The following is a 20,128-nucleotide window of genomic DNA, read 5'->3' on the forward strand; positions in this document are numbered from 1 at the left end:
GGTATGTAGCTTTCTTTTTAAATATCAAAATGAATTCCTTTAAAATGAACTACACTTTATTCATATGCATTCATGTTGGGTGATATAAGTGAAAATTAACAGAATGACATAGAGCTTGATGTTAAAGCTATGTTTGCAAAAGCAACAGATTGCAGTTTCATTTGTATTTGTTATCAGGATAAGCTCACTGGACACTAGTGTCCCTTCCCAGGGACAACACTAGAGCACTGTCTGATCAAGTGACTTGATTATAGTCATGTTGTTCTTCAAGTGGAATTTGAGGCAAATTAGCTAAGAACAGCAAAATGAAGCCAGTTAACTGTACATAGCCATAGTCCCGTCTTAATTTTTGTTATATGTGGGAATCCATTTTAATATAAGTCCTTAGAATTTGTGGTTTTCTTTTTTTATTTTGCTTATGTACTAATAATTCCATTTTATACTTTTGACTCACAAAGACATAGTACTAAATGGTATTAGAAAGAACTATATGAATTGATTCTTTGATCTCCAAGTAACAAATCTTTGCAAATAGTGTCCAAAATACAACATCTCAGATTAATATTCAGTGTCCAAAATGGAGTGGAATTATGATGGTCATAAGGTACCAAGTTATTTGACCAACTAAACAGGTCATAACACAGAAATTCCACTTGATTGCATAACCACAAATTGTGGTATATGTCAGTTTTATTTGCTGAATCACAGTGTACAGACACACTAGAGGAAGTTGTACCCTTATCCTATTGTCATTCTCATGATTTACATAATAATTTAACTATAAAAGTATTTGCTATATTGATACGTTTGAAGTGATAATATTCTGTTCATATTCTGGTGAAAGTCAATTCAATCATGTAAATCCTGTACTCTCAAAATACTCCTAACATGTTATCATTACTCAGACTCATGGCCTTCTAAATGCAAGATGTCCCTATTTAAACAGAGCACAACAAGGGCAGTTTTAATTATAATAATATAAATATATTTTAATAGAGGATACATCATAGTACATGATATCTGATGAGTGTCTTATGCTAAAGTTGTAAAAACAGTTCCAAATATCGAATATATTCAAAATCTACTCCTTCTTCTTTTGGCTGTTCCTGTGAGGGGTTGCCACAGGAGATCATCTGTTTCCATTTCTTCCTGTCCTCTACATCTTGCTGTGTCACACCAACCACCTGCATGTCCTCTTTCACAATATCCATAAACCTTATCTTAGGCCTTCCTCTTTTCCTCTTACCTGGCAGTGCCATCCTTAGCATCCTTTTACCAATATATCCATCTTCCCTACTAAGCACATGTCCAAACCAACACAATCTCGCCTCTCTTGCTTTGTCTCCAAACTGTCCAACCTGAGCTGACCCTCTAATATACCGATTCCTAATCCTGTCCATCCTAGTCACACCCATTGCAAAACTTATATTTAACTCTGCCACTTCCAGAACTGACTCCTGCCTTTTTGTCAGTACCACCGTCTCCAACACATATAACATAGCTGATCTCATTGCCCTCTTGTAGACCTTCCCTTTCACTCTTACTGGTATCCGTCTGTCACAAATCATTCCTGCCACTCTTCTTCATCCACTCCACCCTGCCTGTACTCTCTTCTTCACCTCTCTTCCACACTCACCATTACTCTGAACTGTTGATCCCAAATATTTAAACTCGTATATTCAAAATCCACATTTGTCATAATATCATCGAAGGTTTTCAGTGCTTGATTATTTTCAGAAATATCAGTAAATTGCATTATAGCAGTGATAACAGTCACTGAGATAAGATGGGTTATTCAACAATAAGACAGTTGATTCCATAGGTATTTCTTTACCTTACATGGCAATGTTATCATTTCCAAGTCATTCTAAGAGCCAAATCTCTTTTAATATAGAATAACTGTTTTCTTAGTTTTAAGAATTTTATGCAATACATTTGGTGTCACAAATTCAAAAGAAACAATAAACGTGTAATCAAGAAAATGCATCTATTTTCAGTAATATAGTAAAACATCCTTGAGATGTGCGCACAAATAGTCCTTTTTAGGACTCACACATAGCAAAAGAACCGAAGATCTGTTCAAGAAGAAGGACAACGGAGATCGACACCACCGCGGAACACCGAAGGACACAACAGCAGCTCTTCCCAGAGCCCATTGTGTCCATACACAAAACAGCTCTTTTCAGAGCTCACGTGGATCTACACCTTACACCAAACAGCTCTTCTCAGAGCTCACAGTACACCAAACAGCCCTTCTCAGAGCTCACAGAGATCTGCAAAAGCTCTGATAAGAGCAACCAGAGACACATTGAAGAATAAAACAAAAAAGTTCTTATTAGAGCTACCACCAACACCTGAACGGGCATTCAAAACACAAATCGGCCCTTCTCAGAGCTCACAGAAATCTGTATCAGCTTCAGTAATACCAGCCGGAGGCACAGACACAGCTTCGGTGAACCAAACAAAACAGTTCTTTTTAGAACTACCGTGATTCTGCCGAAAGGGCATTCTAAACACAAAACAGCTCTTCTCAGAGCTCATAGAGATCTGTAACAGCTCTATATAGAGCTCCAGCTGCCCACAGGGCTAAAACAGCTCTTGTTAGAGCTAGCTCCACCACCGACTACACGTAGAAATCTGTTCACCGTTTAGGATCAAGAGTGAAAGGCTTTGTAAAATTGGTTATTCCTTCCCTCCAGGCAGGCATCACTCAGGATCGAAAACCCAAGAGGTCCAGACCTATTTTTCTGGATATATATATATATATATATATATATATATATATATATATATATACTAACTCCCATTTGCCCGACACCCATTTGCCCGAGACCAAATGACTGAAATTTCATTTGCCCGACACTTCATTTCATATGATATTGTTAACTTTTGATGTTGTGCCCCCCACACCCCCCCAACTAAATATTCTAACTCCAGGGTCGCACTACAGTGGGGAAGGGGGCATATTCCATTTTCTTGCTAATAATACTTGTCGGTCAACTGAAGTGTTGGGCAAATGAAGTGTCGGGCAAATGAAGTTTCAGTCAAATGGGGTCAGGAAAATGAGTGTCGGGCAAATGAAAGTTAGGTCAAAAGAAGTAGACCCATATATATCTATATATATCTATATATATATATATATATATATATATATATATATATATATATATATATATATATATATATATATATATATATATATATATATATATATGAAACAAAATCTCCCCAAAGTGATGAAAAATGCGTAGAAACCAAGGTACCCAAAAGGAACAGAATGAGTCCGTGAACAATAACGTATTCACAGAACGTCAAACCCAACTCTCAAAGACAGTGCTTGTCGGAGATAGAGTACCAAACGTAGCGTTTTCACAAAACGTCAAACCCAGCTCTCAAAAACAATGCTTGTCAAAGATAAAGTACCAAACGTTGCTAAACATCCAGATATAGCCGTTCAAGCAAAGCAACAGCAGTCGTTAGTACCTCAGTGATGATACAGGAACGCTTGCTGCAAAATCAATCGTCTCTCTATCATAATGTTCTTGAATGAACGAGCAGCCACTTGATTAGCAAAATAGCTCCACTTTTCAGAAAGTAAACCATTCGGTCCAAAAATTAAATAAAAATAAAATCCTTTATTACAGTTAGCGCTTTCACGGCGTATGAACACCGCTTCCTCAGACAAACAGTTTTTGGCGCTCAATTGACGGTTTAAATAATCAGACCAATCACTGCGCCAACATAATTTAAGACACATATAGCAACCCTTAAAATGAAATCTAAACATAATTAATTAAACTCATATAACAACAGTTATTGTCCACATTGATTATATCACGAAAATCCTAGGAACAATCCAACATTAAAGTAACAAAAAATACGATAAAAATGTGCAATAAAACAATAATAAAAGTTAATCTTCCTAATGCTAACCAAAGCTAACAATAACTTAATTCTAATTTGAATTTGTATAGCTCATGTTAGACTAAGCGTGTAATTTCATCCGCCAACAAAAGGTGGCGACATAAACATGCTAGCATTAAAAATCTAAGAAGTCACAAATATATCAAAAATTATAAACAATAAAATATCCTACGATATTACATTATTGTAGAAAATGGTATCTATATGATATTATTGCAATACTCAATATAAAATGCAATATGTTGATCAAAGCATACAAACATATCCACATTAATCCAAAACATGATCGCATCTGTCTACACAAGATGTTTGAACATCGTGTATATATACTAACATCTACAGAATACTGTGAAAAAGTATATAAAAATGAACAAAAATAACAACTGAATGTCGCAACATTAATCCTAGGGGGAGATATCCGGTGACTAACAGAGATGTTCAACCTATGAATAGAGAAACATCAAATATGAACACTCATTCTAATTCAGGGTCACACCTTATAGACAATACATACAGTACATATTTAAAATTTACGATGAACTTTTCACATACAGAGATTGACTATTTGGATGTCACTGTTTTTAAGACCACTAATGGGATCAATACTAAGATCCACCGTAAATTGTGTTATAGACCGGCCTTCCTACATAGGGAAAGCATGCACTCTTCGCATGTCTTCAATAACATCATCAAAGGTCAGGCCATGCGTATCTCTCGTTTATCTACGCAGCGGATGAAATTACACACTTAGTACAACATGAGCTATACAAATTTAAATTAGAATTAACTTATTGTCAGCATTGGTTAGCATTAGGAAGATTGACTTCTATCATTGTTTTATTGCACATTTTAACCGTATTTTGCATTACTTTAATGTTGTACTGCTCCTAGGATTTTTGCGATATAATTATTGTGGATAATAACTGTTGTTATATGAGTTTAATTAATTATGTTTAGATTTCATTTTAAGGGTTGCTATATGTGTCTTAAATTATGTTGGCGCAGTGATTGGTCTGATTATTTAAACCGTCAATTGAGCGCCAAAAACTGTTTGTCTGAGGAAGCGGTGTTCATACGCCGTGAAAGCGCTAACTGTAATAAAGGATTTTATTTTTATTTAATTTTTGGACCGAATGGTTTACTTTCTGAAAAGTGGAGCTATTTTGCTAATCAAGTGGCTGCTCGTTCATTCAAGAACGTTGTGATAGAGAGAGGATTGATTTTGCAGCAAGCGTTCCTGTATCATCACTGAGGTACTAACGACTGCTGTTGTTTTGCTTGAACGGCCATATCTGGATGTTTAGCAACGTTTGGTACTTTATCTTTGGCAAGCATTGTTTTTTGAGAGCTGGGTTTGACGTTTTGTGAAAACGCTACGTTTGGTACTCTATCTCCAACAAGCACTGTCTTTGAGAGCTGTCCTTGAGAGTTGGGTTTGACGCTTTGTGAAAACGTTACTGTTCACGGACTTATTCTGTTCCTTTTGGGTATTTTGGTTTCTACGTATTTTTCGTCACTTTGGGGAGATTTTGTTTTATTCATACTATGGAAGGAGCAGATAAAATCAACTTGGGGAATGAGAAACCAAATCATTCCCTTTCTCGATTAAGGGAATTAATGAATGATACAGAAAATCCTCTGGTTTATTTTGAAGGTGAGACAGCAATGGACGTTCCATCATCTGACTTAGCTGATCAAGCTTTGATCAAAACTCTTCAGAGAAATATAGAGAACAATCTATATAAATTTAAAAGGTTTCAGGCACAGAGGTATCATATGGAGGCATGTTTGAGTAAGGGCATTGTGCCTCGGGGCTTACGCATACTCAACATGCCTACATATGGTAATACCTACCCACTGCTTTTACAAAAGTGGCAGCAGATTAACCTTAATGCGAGTCGAGCATACATCCAGTTATTAATAGATTTCTTTCTCCCGTTAGAATTGGAATGTAAAACCACCATAATAAATGACCAGGAGAAACTTAATAACTTAAATGGTGAAGCATCCACTGAACTGTTCATGTATGACCTCCTAGATCGTGTGAGTCGTTATGAAACTGGCTTACTAAATAACAAAAAGAAAAAGATCAGTCGAGATTTAAGAGATTTTGCTGAACAACATGTGTTTGTATGGCCACGTGCTGGGGTTGTCGATGGCGATACATATCCCATGGGTCCACAACACAACATAAATCCTAGGGAGAGACATCAGGTGACTAACAGAGATGTTCAACCCATGAACAGAGGAACATCAAATACGAACACTCATTCCAATTCAGGGTCACACCTTATAGACATTACTCAGCCTATGAATGAATCAATCCCAGGAGTTGCTGTGACGGACATCACTCCACTTGGTCAAGATGAAGCCTGTGGGATTCACTCGAATACCATTAATTCACCTGTGGACAGCAATGTGCCGTCGGTATATACCACTCCTTGTGAGATAGTGGATGGCCTTCCAGCACCTGTGGGTCAGGCCTCTTCATCTTCTCTATCATCAGTGAATACCAGCTTGGCTGGGGTGGTTAGGAGGAAAATTCAACTCGATAGGGTAGAGTTGCATAACCCTATCGATGCTCCTTTTCCCATTCGACTTCATCGGAAACGCTCTATCGAGAGCGATGTCAACAGAGGAGCCAAGAAGAAAGACCTCCCATTAGTCCAACAACAGACACTGCAAAAGTTTTGGAACTAAATTCTTTAGTGTATAATATCTCTAAATATTCCCTTTCTGGGCCTGAGTTACAGGTATTGAATAAGGGTATGTCTTTTATTCCTTTTTCGAATTTAGATATAAGTCAGATTGTTATAGCTATTAGACTGTTTGTGAAATGTATGCTTGAAACTGTTCTTTGATGATAACAACAAACAGACTACTAATGCAATCAAGCGAAAGAGTTCTTATATGCCACCCATGTGTCCCAATGCTGACATTTTTGTGCAGGCCGTGGAGAAAGATCTTTATAATTGGTTTAATACCAGCAGATGTGCTCACAGCAATAACTTGACTAAATTACAGGTTGAAGCACTACACAAACTTAAGAACAATGACAGTATAACAATACGCCCTGCCGATAAGGGTGGCCCTGTCGTCGTCCTGGACACTTGTTACTACCATAATCAAATGTTATTTTTGTTGAATGATGATGCCTACCAGAGAGTCTCTTTTGATATAGTGCATGATATGAAAGGATGCATTGATAGGAACCTTGTAGAATGTAAAGCATCAGGTTTTATGAATGATGATTTATTCAAATTTATGACAGTAGACATTCCTTTAATCCCGACCATATCAGGTCTTCCCAAAATACATAAGAACGCTACATCACCTGCACTACGACCTATCGTAGCGGGTTCTGGTTGGTTGACAGAACCAATATCCATATTTTTAGATAATGAATTAAAAGCTTTTGTAAAGTCCTCAGATTATATTATACAAGATACTGAGCAATTTCTGAGGGAACTCTATTTATGTATTAAAACTATTGACTCAGTTGATATACACAGCTGTCTCTTTGTAACTATGGACGTAGTTTCTTTGTTTACGTCCATACCCAATGATGAAGGTATATATGCATTGCAAAGATTCTTGCATAGGCATTCTGGGTATACATCAAAAAAGATAGAATTCATATCTCTATTAATGGAAATGGTTCTTGATAATAATGTCTTTATCTATCGAGACAATTGTTATAAACAGAATAAAGGGGTCGCCATGGGCACTAGCTGTGCTAACAGCTATGCTAATATTGTCATGGCGACCTTTGAAGAAGCACATTTTGTCGACCATCCAGATATCTTATTTTATAAAAGATTTGTGGATGACCTTTTCTTTTTGTGGAAGGGTTCCCTTAATACTCTGCATGAGTTCTTTCATTTGATCAATACATACAGTACATATTTAAAATTTACGATGAACTTCTCACACACAGAGATTGACTATTTGGATGTCACTGTTTTTAAGACCACTAATGGGATTAATACTAAGATCCATCGTAAATTGTGTTATAGACCGGCTTTCCTACATAGGGAAAGCATGCATTCTTCGCATGTTTTTAATAACATCATCAAAGGTCAGGCCATGCGTATCTCTCGTTTATCCACGCAGCCCACAGATTACACCACGGGTTTGAATGAGCTACGGGAAGGTCTGCTAACCAGGGGATATTCTAAGATTGAAATAGATGGCATATATAAAGAGATGGATCATGTTAGACAAACGAGAGCAGTACCTTATTTTTCTGACTCTCAGCATAACAGTATTAATAATAGGACAAAACCAGATAACCCTTTCATTAACATTGTATTACCCTTTGGAGGCAAACTTGATATTGCCCAAGAAGTGATAAGGGCAAATTGGAATGTATTAACAGCAGACGACAAAATAGCTGCGTTGGTAGGTCAGAAACCATCATTTACCTTTAGTAACATGAATAATCTTAAAAAACATCTGTGCAGGTCTCATATGGCCACACCAAGATCTGGTTTTGAAAGAACGAGAAAATGTGGTAGTTGCCAACAATGTAGCCACATAGATGAGTCTCACTATTTCAGGCATCCAGAGACAAGGCATCTGTGGACTATCAACTATGATAGTGACTGTACCACCAGGAATGTTGTGTATGTGGCTTCATGCACCAGATGTTTCTCGTTCTATGTAGGCAAAACGAACAGGTCCTTGAGGGAGCGTATTCGAGATCACAATTACTGTCTGAATAGATTACAGGAGTGTAGTGCTCTAGCTAAACATACTCTACATGAAGGTGATGATCATAAGTTTTTATTCCAAGTATTGCAGGTCATTCAACCAGGGAATAGAATGGGCGATTTAGTGAATTTGACAGAAGAGGCTGAACTCAGATGGATATGTAGACTGGGAGCCCATAGGGGCAGAGGATTGAATGGAGTATTATCCATTAAACCCCACCTTGTAGGTAGAACACTTAGGTAAATTAGTACCAGTGTTTTCATACCACATTTATGAGTTTTTAGGAGATATGTCTACATTTTCCACCATTTCCTTCAACTGTTAGGTTGTATATTTTGGGAGATTCATCTAACACACATTTTATATTCCATATATTTTATACACATTTTATACATTTTTATTCATTTTATTTTTTCCTCTCTTTTCTTCTTTAATATTCTTTAATATTTTTTCTTCTTTATTATTTTTACCTTTTCACACTTATATTTTCATACATGCACATTTTTTGTCACATTTTCACCATAATGATCATATTGATTATTTTTATAGCATTTTATAGACGCCAGTATATATACATAATATTCATCATATTCTGTATATATATGCAGGCGTTTAAGTTTTGGATTATTGGATACATATGTTTTCATTAATACATTGCATTTTAAACCAGTATGGCAAGATTATCATGTTCATATCACTACACAATATTGCATTACTACAGAATGTTTAGTTGTTTACACTTGTGTTATAGTTGTGAATTCTTAGATTTTCAATACCAGCATGTTTATGTCGCCACCTTTGTTGGCGGATACAGTGACATGTTTAGACATTCAGTTGTTATTTTTGTTCATTTTTATATACTTTTTCATAGTATTCTGTAGATGTTAGTACATATACACGATGCTCAAACATCTTGTGTAGACAGATGCGATCATGTTTTGGATTAATGTGGATATGTTTGTATGCTTTGATCAACATGTTGCATTTTATATTGAGTATTGCAACAATATTGTATAGATACCATTTTTTACAATAATGTAATATCTCAGGATATTTGATTGTTTATAATTTTTGATACGTTTGTGATTTCTTAAATTTGAGCTTTGATTTGCCAGCACATTTACATCGCCACCTTCTGTTGGCGGATGAAATTACACACTTAGTACAACATGAGCTATACAAATTTAAATTAGAATTAACTTATTGTCAGCATTGGTTAGCATTAGGAAGATTGACTTCTATCATTGTTTTATTGCACATTTTAACCGTATTTTGCATTACTTTAATGTTGTATTGCTCCTAGGATTTTTGTGATATAATCAATGTGGATAATAACTGTTGCTATATGAGTTTAATTGATTATGTTTAGTTTCCATTATAAGGGTTGCTATATGTGTTTTAATTAATGTTGGCGCAGTGATTGGTCTGACTATTTAAACCGTCAATTGAGCGCCAAAAAGTGTTTGTCTGAGGAAGCGGTGTTCATACGCCGTGAAAGCGCTAACTGTAATAAAGGATTTTATTTTTACTTTAATTTTTGGACCGAATGGTTTACTTTCTGAAAAGTGGAGCTATTTTGCTAATCAAGTGGCTGGTCGTTCATTCAAGAACGTTGTGATAGAGAGAGGATTGATTTTGCAGCAAGCGTTCCTGTATCATCACTGAGGTACTAACGACTGCTGTTGCTTTGCTTGAACGGCTATATCTGGATGTTTAGCAACGTTTGGTACTTTATCTTTGACAAGCATTGTCTTTTGAGAGCTTTGTTTGAAGTTTTGTGAAAACGCTACGTTTGGTACTCTATCTCCGACAAGCACTGTCTTTGAGAGCTGTCCTTGAGAGTTGGGTTTGACGTTTTGTGAATACGTTATTGTTCACGGACTCATTCTGTTCCTTTTGGGTACCTTGGTTTCTACGCATATATATATATATATATATATATATACATATATATATATATATATATATATATATATATATATATATATATAAAGTTTCAGGAGGTGTAAAGTGTATAGTAATCCCCATAGTGGTTATTTTTAATTGTTTTGTAACATTTGTAAGTGTTTAAGTTGGCGTATGCATAGTAGTATTTCAATGTTGTGAACTTTTGGGAATGTGAAGTTTCATTGATTAGATAGTTACACATTTTGGTCTTGATGTTCTGTGGTTTGCTGATTTGGTATGCAATGATATGAAATAGATCCACATATATATATATATATATATATATATATATATATATATGTATATATATATATATATATAATATATATATATATATATATGGTTCTACCTGACTTCGACAGCAGAAGACCGACATCGGAATCGGACTCCAGAAGATCGAAAGTGAAGAAGACCGACGCGAATCGCGAGTGGCAGAACATCGACAATGCAGAAGACCGACACGACGGATGACAACACCAACGCCGAGGATGCCGACATGGGGAAAGGCTGTGTGAGTATCTAGTGACGGACGTTAGGGTGCGAGGCAGGTAAGTGTGGAGATTGACGGTATGTGGGGATAGGGGTGGGTTAAGTGAGTTAGGGTTAGGGAGCGATAGGGGTGGGTTAAGTGAGTTAGGGTTAGGGAGCGATAGGGGTGGGTTAAGTGAGTTAGGGTTAGGGAGCGATAGGGGTGGGTTAAGTGAGTTAGGGTTAGGGAGCGATAGGGCGGGTTAAGTGAGTTAGGGTTAGGGGCGGGTAGGTAAGTGTCACGATAGTGACGGACCTTAGGGTTAGGGTAAGGTTTAGTGTGGGCTTGTAAGGATTTTGGTGTGCTTGTGTTGTGTGTGTGGTTTGTGGAATGGGGATGTGTTTTGTTTTAATTGTTATTGTGGTGTGTGCAGTGTATGGGGTTTCGTGTTTGTGTACCGTCGGTTATTTCGTTGTCGGTTATGTGTGGTTTCGTGTTTATGGACTGTCGAATATGTGGTGTCGGTGATGTGGTTGTCGGTGTTGTGTGGTTTCGACTATGTCAGGTAGAACCATATATATATATATATATATATATATATATATATATATATATATACACACATATATTTATATATATATATATACACACACACACACACACATACATATATATATATATATATATATATATATATATATATATATATACATATATGGATCTACTTCATATGACCTATTCATTTGACTGAGACCAAAACACTGAAAGTTCAAAAGACTGAAAACTCATTTGACTGAAACTCATAACACTGACACAGAGTAAAAGGTATATGTCCTTTTCCCCACTGTAGTGCGATCCTGGTGTTTTTTTGAACTTTCATTATTTGGTCTCAGTAAAATGAATTTCAGTCAAATGAAATTTAGGTAATATGAAGTAGACCCATATATATATATATATATATATATATATATATATAGTTGGTTCATGTTTGGATTGCAGCATAGCCCTTATTTGCTTCTAAACATTAACTGTGAAGGATTTACTCTTGTGCAGTAGTATCAATGCTAGATCTGTCACAATGTGAACTAGGCAGCTTCCTAGGGCCTGGTGCTGGCTGGGGGCCCAGCCTTGCCTTTAAAATAAAAGGAAGAAAACCTCAATTGCCCAGTAACTGTAGTCTGTTTTTTTTAGCACTTGACTTTCTATTTAAGCCTCGATTCTCGCTCACTCCAGTCAGTTTTTCTTTTCAGCAATTGACTTCCTGTTTAAATCCCAGTTATCCAATCGATCCATTCTATTTCTTTTTTTTTCCAGAACTTTTCTTTCTGTTTGCCACATTTGACTTCCTAGAAAAGAGAAGCAGGATATTTGAGATTATCTTGCATTTGACAACTGGGAAGTGAGACGCACATGGTACACTTTAGCAATGTATTTAAGGTGAAATTCCAGGAGCAGAGAAATGGTGTAGCAGAGAAGTGATATATTTGAGGAGATTGAAAACAATGATTATTTGAGGACATCTTAATTCTTTTGACCATCTTTAATGAGCACGTGTGTGTGTGTGTGTGTGTGTGTGTGTGTGTGTGTGTGTGTGTGTGTGTGTGTGTGTGTGTGTGTGTGTGTGTGTGTGTGTGTGTGTGTGTGTGTGTGTGTGTGTGTGTGTGTGTGTGTGTGTGTGTGTGTGTGTGTGTGAAACTGCACTGTGTGTCTAAGAAACACTGTATGCCCATAATGTTTAAATGTTTAAAATCAATTGCTGCTTTATCAGATGGATCTCTGTATTACTATTTTTTTTGTTCTGTCTGAGTATATAGTTATTTGTATGCACTGACTGTTATATATGCCACTGTCTTTTGCCCCGTTTGCTACATTTCTGCATTCTTTTGATGTCACTGTCTACACAGATGTAACATGTCTTCTACTGAATTTCATATGTATTATTGTAACTTATTTTCTTGTCTGCTGGTGATGGCTGACATGTATTAATTTCATCACAGTCCACCTTCTTTGTTGACATAATTAAATATATCCTGGCAATATCTGACTTGTAAGATACGCTGCTATATGTTACCAGAGACACTTCACATTGTCTTTTTCTACTTTGTTCCTTACAGAACCAGAAGGGGGCAGTGTAATATTCCACTGAAGCACTTTCTTCTCTCACATATTGCATGCTTTACCTTTATGAGATATACAAAAATATTATAGCATAACTAAATTCTGGATTGCTAGTGCTAGCCACTCACATTTGCAGGCATGTTTCATACCTCTCATCTGCAATTATTTAGGCATTGTACTATGATTTTCACCCTTTGATTTATGCTTGTACTTCCTATCTTTAACTGCAGTGGTGGTGCTGTGGTGTCCTGTTCGATTATCAGCTAAAGCATCTTCTGTGTGGAGACATGCGCGAATGGGCGTACCTTCGTTGAAGGTTGTACATTAGGGCTGGCAACTCGGTATGTAAAAATCTACTGCCAATCATTAGTGGACCGGAGTTCTGCTGTGGCAACCCCTAACCGGGAAAAGCCGAAAGATACAACAACAACTTCCTATCTTTACAAAGTTACTCATAAAGTCAGACGTGTTTATGAGAACATACTTTATGAAATATAGAATCTAAGCCTATGCAATGGTTCACTGCCATTAACTATATAGGGTCATATATATAAAGACCTTCTGACCCTTTGCTGTGATTTTTGAAGGCCAGAGCTATGATTTTTATTCTTCATACACTGAAAGCTATGGTGTGTTTGGTGGGTGGAAGGTGGAAATAGAGCATTAAAGTACTTAAGAACTAAATGTTCTGTCAGCATTTGATCTGCATAAAGCCAACAGGAAAACATATCTGTAGCACTGCAGTGCTACTTAGACTACTAATAATATGCACTTCTTACCTGTGAGCATAAAACAGTTCTTAGGGGAGGGGATTGGGAATTGCATTTAGTTTGATATTATGGAGGCTTGTATTGCATTACTTCTGTTCAGTACTATGCAACTCTGTAACAAGCATGCAGATGTTTATTTTGCAGGCAAACTACAAGGGATCTTAACTGTGCTGCCCCAAACTGTTCTAACACATCCTTGTTATTATCCTTATTCAGATGGAAAGTGACAATAAAATGTGCAGCAGAACAAGAGCCTGCATTGCTGCTGTGGGACTTTAGGCAGTGTGCAACATGCATAGTATGGAACCACATTTAACAGAAAATACTAAATGCACGCAGGTAGGATCCTCAGTTAACTGCATACACTCGAATAACCATTCAACAATAGGTACAAATCCCAGCATGCATCTCTATAACCTTCACATGTTATCCCACACATAAAATAGTTAATTCATTATTGTGGCATAGATATTCCTCCAAGTGGATTTTGATTGAACAACCTCCGGCCCCTCCCTCCAAGGTGAATTCTGCAGAAATTAAGACTTTTCAGGCACATAAGTCACTAGGGATTACACCCAGTTAAAAAAATGCATATAAGCTTAATTGTTAGCCAAGTCCCAGGAGTATTGTCAGGTTAAATGACTTGCTGAAAGTCACATGAGGCAAATAGAGCTAGAAAGAATGAAAGCTTTTACCCTTGACTACAGGAAGCAGTTTGTTAAGAGCTTCAAGCCTTAATTCACTCCATTAAGTGACAGGTGTTCATTAATATGTTTTTTTTTTGATAATTCACTGAGGATGACAGTCAATTAATACTGCTAACCATTAGACTTTCATATTTACTGTTGTTCAGAAAATACATTTCAAGTTAGAGTTGTCTGACACTTAAGTCTCTATGGTGTTAACAAATACTTTCCTTTATTCAAACAAAAAAGGCTTGAATTTTTCCATCTCATTTGGACTAGTGTGTGTCTTTGAACAAGTCAATAAGACAGCATTCCTGGATCACTCCTGAAATGAGACACTTTGTACAGAGTTTACATGGTTAGCAAACAGATAAAGGAGAATAAAATTTGGCCTTTTGTCAACTCCTTATTTTTCTCTTTTTTCCACAATTCTTGAACAAAGATGATACAAGGGGATTTGTCCATGCCCTGTAAAATGTGTGGCTTCCTGGCAAATTGTCATTCCTTATAATCATTAAATAATGGCAGGCATGTGAGTTTCAGATATTGTATAGTTCAAATAATGTTTGCTAATGCAAAGCTTCTTATTCTAGCAACTTTCTAAGAATACAAGAGAAACATTTTTTAAATGTTTGTGAGTTTTGTGTCTTTGATTCAAAAGATAAGAATTTGTGGGGGCAGAAAGGGGTTGCAGTTTGTTCCACTCTATGACTTTGATAGCAATGACCTGAAATACATTTCTGACCCATTATTTATATATTTATTCATTTTCTTGTTCTCAAGTAGATGTCATGGGTGTATAGTTATGCTCATGCTATTAGCTGTAAATCATGGCTATGTGTGTGTGTGTGTGTGTGTGTGTGTGTGTGTGTGTGTGTGTGTGTGTGTGTGTGTGTGTGTGTGTGTGTGTGTGTGTGTGTGTATGTGTGTGTGTGTAAATACATAGGGCAGGATTCACAAAGTCTCTGTGTAAGAATTACAAGTCTTACACGGAGGCCACAGTTAAATGGTGTGACATCAGCATGCCATGCATATTCATGAGGGCATGCTGACTCACACCCAAGGCTAACACGGTCCATGTAAGGAAGTAGGGGGCGTGTCCACAGGGCGAGTCCTGCAAACGGACATGCCCCAGAAGAGTAACAGTCTAACAGTCCCGAAAGTAAACCCCCATGAGAGAGTCCGCGTAAATGTCAACAAACATAACACAACACATGCCCCCACAGACTATAAACATAAAATGTAAAAATGAACATGTTATATTTTTTTTATAAGTTTTAAAGATGTTTGCCCATAATTGCGCTCGTTTGCGCGAGCGTGCTCGTCGCTTAGCCACAGTTAGCAGTCAGTGGAAAAGCATATAAGATCTAAATATGCAAAGTAAGCCAATAAGCAATAGCGTAGTGATAGAGATGTCGGCTGAAGAGGAGGCAGTCACGGTTCGAGCCCCAACAACATCAATTTTTATTTCTAGTGAAATAAGCACGAAACAATTCCCTGACATATATGTACATATATATAATTATATTTTATGTAAAATGTAATGAAATGAGCCATGTATTTTGAAGAAATGTGAGATAATAAAAAAAAAAATGTCAGAAGTGCCTATAGCTGAGCTACACTCTAACAAGCTGAGTATATCTGCCCGTAGGTGAGCAGTGGTTTAACAGGTGTAAAATGAGTGCCCGGGGTTGAGCAGCATTTTAACATGCTGAAACTGTGTGCCCATAACTGAGCTGTGCGTAATATGCATGCTGACTTCCAAATGACGTGTAATCCAGCATAACCCGTTTGCGCGGAGCTGCGCACCGCGCCGACAAGCTAACCGGCGGGCAACATTGAGCAAGCTGTATCAAAACTGCTTTTACACAGACACACCTCCTAGCCTGTGTAGACAGTTATAAAATAAAAAAGCAATGGCCAGGCTCGAACTCAGAATACCATGCACCACAGTCAAAGTACTGAACCACTAAGCCATGACAGTTGCTCTTAGCAATGCAGTATTAGCATATATATAGGAATGAATGGAAAGATAAGCATGACAAAGCAGGTTTTGTGAAGCTGATACATTTTCCAAAATGGCCAATCACAGATAAGTGCGGGAAAAACAACATATATAAGCCCTATAGGCGGAATACACAGCATAACTGATTGTGGAACCCATTTGCAATCAGGATGGCAGGTGTAGGAGAGGGTAGTTGCTTCCGAGCACAGAGGTGGGGCATTGAGGAGTCCAAATATATGGTTTGGCTCCTCATCCACGATCATGAGGCCCAACTCATGCAGGGCCAGGTCCTGTAGGGAGCATACAAGGCTGAGGCATGGGACCGGTTGGCACATGATCTCACCAGTGCCACAGGAATACCAAGGACTAGTGAACAGGTCCGTCACCACCATGCGGACCTGAAGAGACGGAAGCAGGACCAACTGAACCATTGGATCCAGGAGGTCCGGCAAATGCCCAACTCCCAACTACTGAGTAAGTTACATGTAATTATTTATGTAATAAATTAACCTAGCTGATATTATGGAGATGTGTATTCCAATATTACTTCATTTATATTACAGCTGCAGGTGTCCGTTCTGTGAATTATCGAGCCTATGCCGATAAGCTTGTGCAGTTGCACCACCAGGCAGGTTAGTAATTCTCTCCCTGTAATTGTTAAAAAATATGAGTATGACAGCTTGCAAAAGAGTGCAGTGTAGTCACTTATTAATAAAAAGTTCAAGTAACAGTGTAAGAGAGATTCTGCTAGTACTGTGTGATTACATAAGTGTGATGCAGCCTGTAATCCAAATATAAAAATGAAACAAGTCTGAAATAAAGATGTTCCACCTGTAATGTACAACACGTGCGAAATATATCCTCGTTTAAAATCTGAAACATGACACAAGTGAGACTGTTGGAAAGGATTGTTGTAACGAAGTAAAACATGTCAATAAAGCCTAGAATTAAGTACCATCCTGAATTGTAAAAATAAAACAAGTGAGAGTGTGAGAAAGAGGTATGAATCCAGCAAGAAAGTTGTAATAACTCCTGAATAAAGTATACTGCAGTCAGTACAGAATGAAATGAATGTGACAGGCACAACCAAAGAGTGAAATGTGTGCAATAAAGTACTGAAGCTGGAATGTCTGTCCCACAATTTGGATATGTTGCTGTACCTTTGCAATATGCAGATAGTATGGTTGTATGAAATACCAAACATCCACAGTTGTCTAGAGCCATAGAAATCAAATGTAGCAGGATGCTGTAGCTGAACAGTGCCAGATATGAACGTGTATGAATAAAAATGCAATGTATATTAATGTAGCAGTAACATTCCCATCACCAACATGCCTAAGTTTACACGTAGGAAGCTGTAGTCAGACCTGTAGGGTGTATATATCTGCAGCTAGTAGAAATGTACAGCGTATGTATAGGTATTTGAAGTTGTTAATGAAATATTTCTTCACCCTACCCTATAACCACAAATAATACATTCCACATGAAATGGGTATGTGTATTCACAATTAATTCCCCTGGACATTTGTCCTGTTGGTTCATACATATTTGCATGTACCTTGATGCATGTGCCCTGTTCATACATCCAAACCTGATGGCCTGTTGCCATCAATCAACACTGCATGCTGTTGGATTGTGTGCTTGCTGTTCAATGTCTTGAATTTATGGGTGTTTCGCTAATGGGAATACTAATGCATGCTGTTACAACTAATTGTGAATGGTATTGTTTGTTACTAACCCAAACTGTCATAAAATATTGCAAAACATAGGATGACAGGGAAGGCGGGTTCCAGCGGACCCACCTCTCCCACCTCAGCTGGCAAGTGCACCTGGCACTAGTGCCCAGGCCGGACCCTCCTCCGGTGGCCCTGTGCCACCTTCAGGTGGAAGCACTGCAGGGGATGGGGCTCGTCCCCCCTCTGCAAGCGTGGCCGGAGGAGACTGTCCACTCACCGTCCGTAGTGTATGGACTGTGGTTCGTAGGGAGATCAGGCATTCTGTGCTTGAGCCCCTACGCCAGCTTGAGGCATGGGTGGCACAACTCACGGGCGTGCCTGCTGCCCATCCTACACAGCCCCCAGCACAGCCACGTCCTGGGCAGTGAAGGCACAGTGGTAACTGCCCATGGGTGGGGATCTCAGTTCCACTGTTGCCATCTGTGGGCTCATGGGCTCGAGATATCCAAACATCTGTCCCCGTTAATTGTGCCCCCCCCACATGTGTCATACACCACCCCTGTATGCGTCTTGTTTGTCTTGTCTGTTAACCTCCCCTACCTACCTCCCCAACTATACCTACTTCTCATACCTGCCATTCCACTCTCACCTGAAAAAAAAAAAAAAAAAGGGCACTCTGTTCCCACAAAAAAATTACGCCCCATACATAGCTGCCCATTTCGCAGACATGTCTGCTGGACATGTGAACTGGCAATTACAATTGGCTGTACAACAAATATTGTTGTCCTCACCCCTCTCTCAGGGGTGGAAGGTTTCAAATTTCACACCAAATTACACATGTATGCACAGCTGTTGCTGATAAAGAAATGTGCAGCTATGGGCATTTCCTACACCCTTACTGCAAATCCTGAGCTTATTTCCCTACTGTCCTACCCTCTTTGTGACCCCTTTTTCATCACTTTCCTGTATCCCCATTTTCATTTCTTTCAAAGAAATTAGCGGGTGTCTTGAGTAAGCACTTTAAGCAGTTGTGGCGGGTATGCGGCTGTGCGCTTAGCTACGCGTGTGTGTGCGATGCTAAATGCCAGTGCGCATGCGTGAGCTCCATGCAAACCAGCACTACCCCGCTTACAACTGCTTAAAAGTGCCTTAGTCACTCTGAATGACAGGGCCTGTAGTCTGCTCAGAAGCAAAATAAAATCCCACTGTCAGTCCCGAACCCAGGACCTTGGAAACAGTAGTCTGCATGACTTACCACTAAGCCATGACAGCTATATAAGAACATTGTGCTGAAAGAAATATATCATGAAATAGTAGAAATGAATGTAAAGGGAATATAGGAAGTCTAGTACACAAAGCATGTCATGTATATTTACAGTCAAATCTAGTGGATTTGTAAAATATTAGTGTGTGAAAAGAAACAGCCATGCTAGTTGGTAGCTAGTAGGTAATAATGTCACAGTAGCACCTTGCAAGCCTCACACATACTCAGAGAAGGATAAACACTGCCATATTTGAATAGTTAAGAGCCCAGACATAGCAACTGTGACTGAGTTACAGGGATGTCCCTGATTTGAAAACAAATGTTAACTGTGCCCCACTGACTCCCTGTGAAATGTACTAACAGTAGGCAGAAAGGTGGTACAACACATGCAATGGTAACTATGAATTACTGAAAGTATGCACCACTTGCACATCACAAATGGTGTACTAATACATATGCTCAAAATAACCCACAGTCACAACTGCAGAATATCAGAAAATTTCATGGGTGTATCCCACTGATATGTACCATTCCATCAGGCTGATAAAAGATGCAC

General features: G+C 38.1%; 1 protein-coding gene across 1 annotated transcript in view; it reads right to left on the reverse strand.

Annotated features, from left to right (window-relative positions):
* The window catches only part of LOC122808694 (low affinity immunoglobulin epsilon Fc receptor-like), a 565,014-nt gene that overhangs the window by 253,104 nt on the left and 291,782 nt on the right, over nucleotides 1-20,128 (reverse strand). The window lies entirely within an intron of this gene.

This window comes from Protopterus annectens, chromosome 8.part0 (genome assembly GCF_019279795.1).
Source record: "Protopterus annectens isolate FY-2018-M chromosome 8.part0, PAN1.0, whole genome shotgun sequence".
Taxonomy (NCBI): domain Eukaryota; kingdom Metazoa; phylum Chordata; order Ceratodontiformes; family Protopteridae; genus Protopterus; species Protopterus annectens.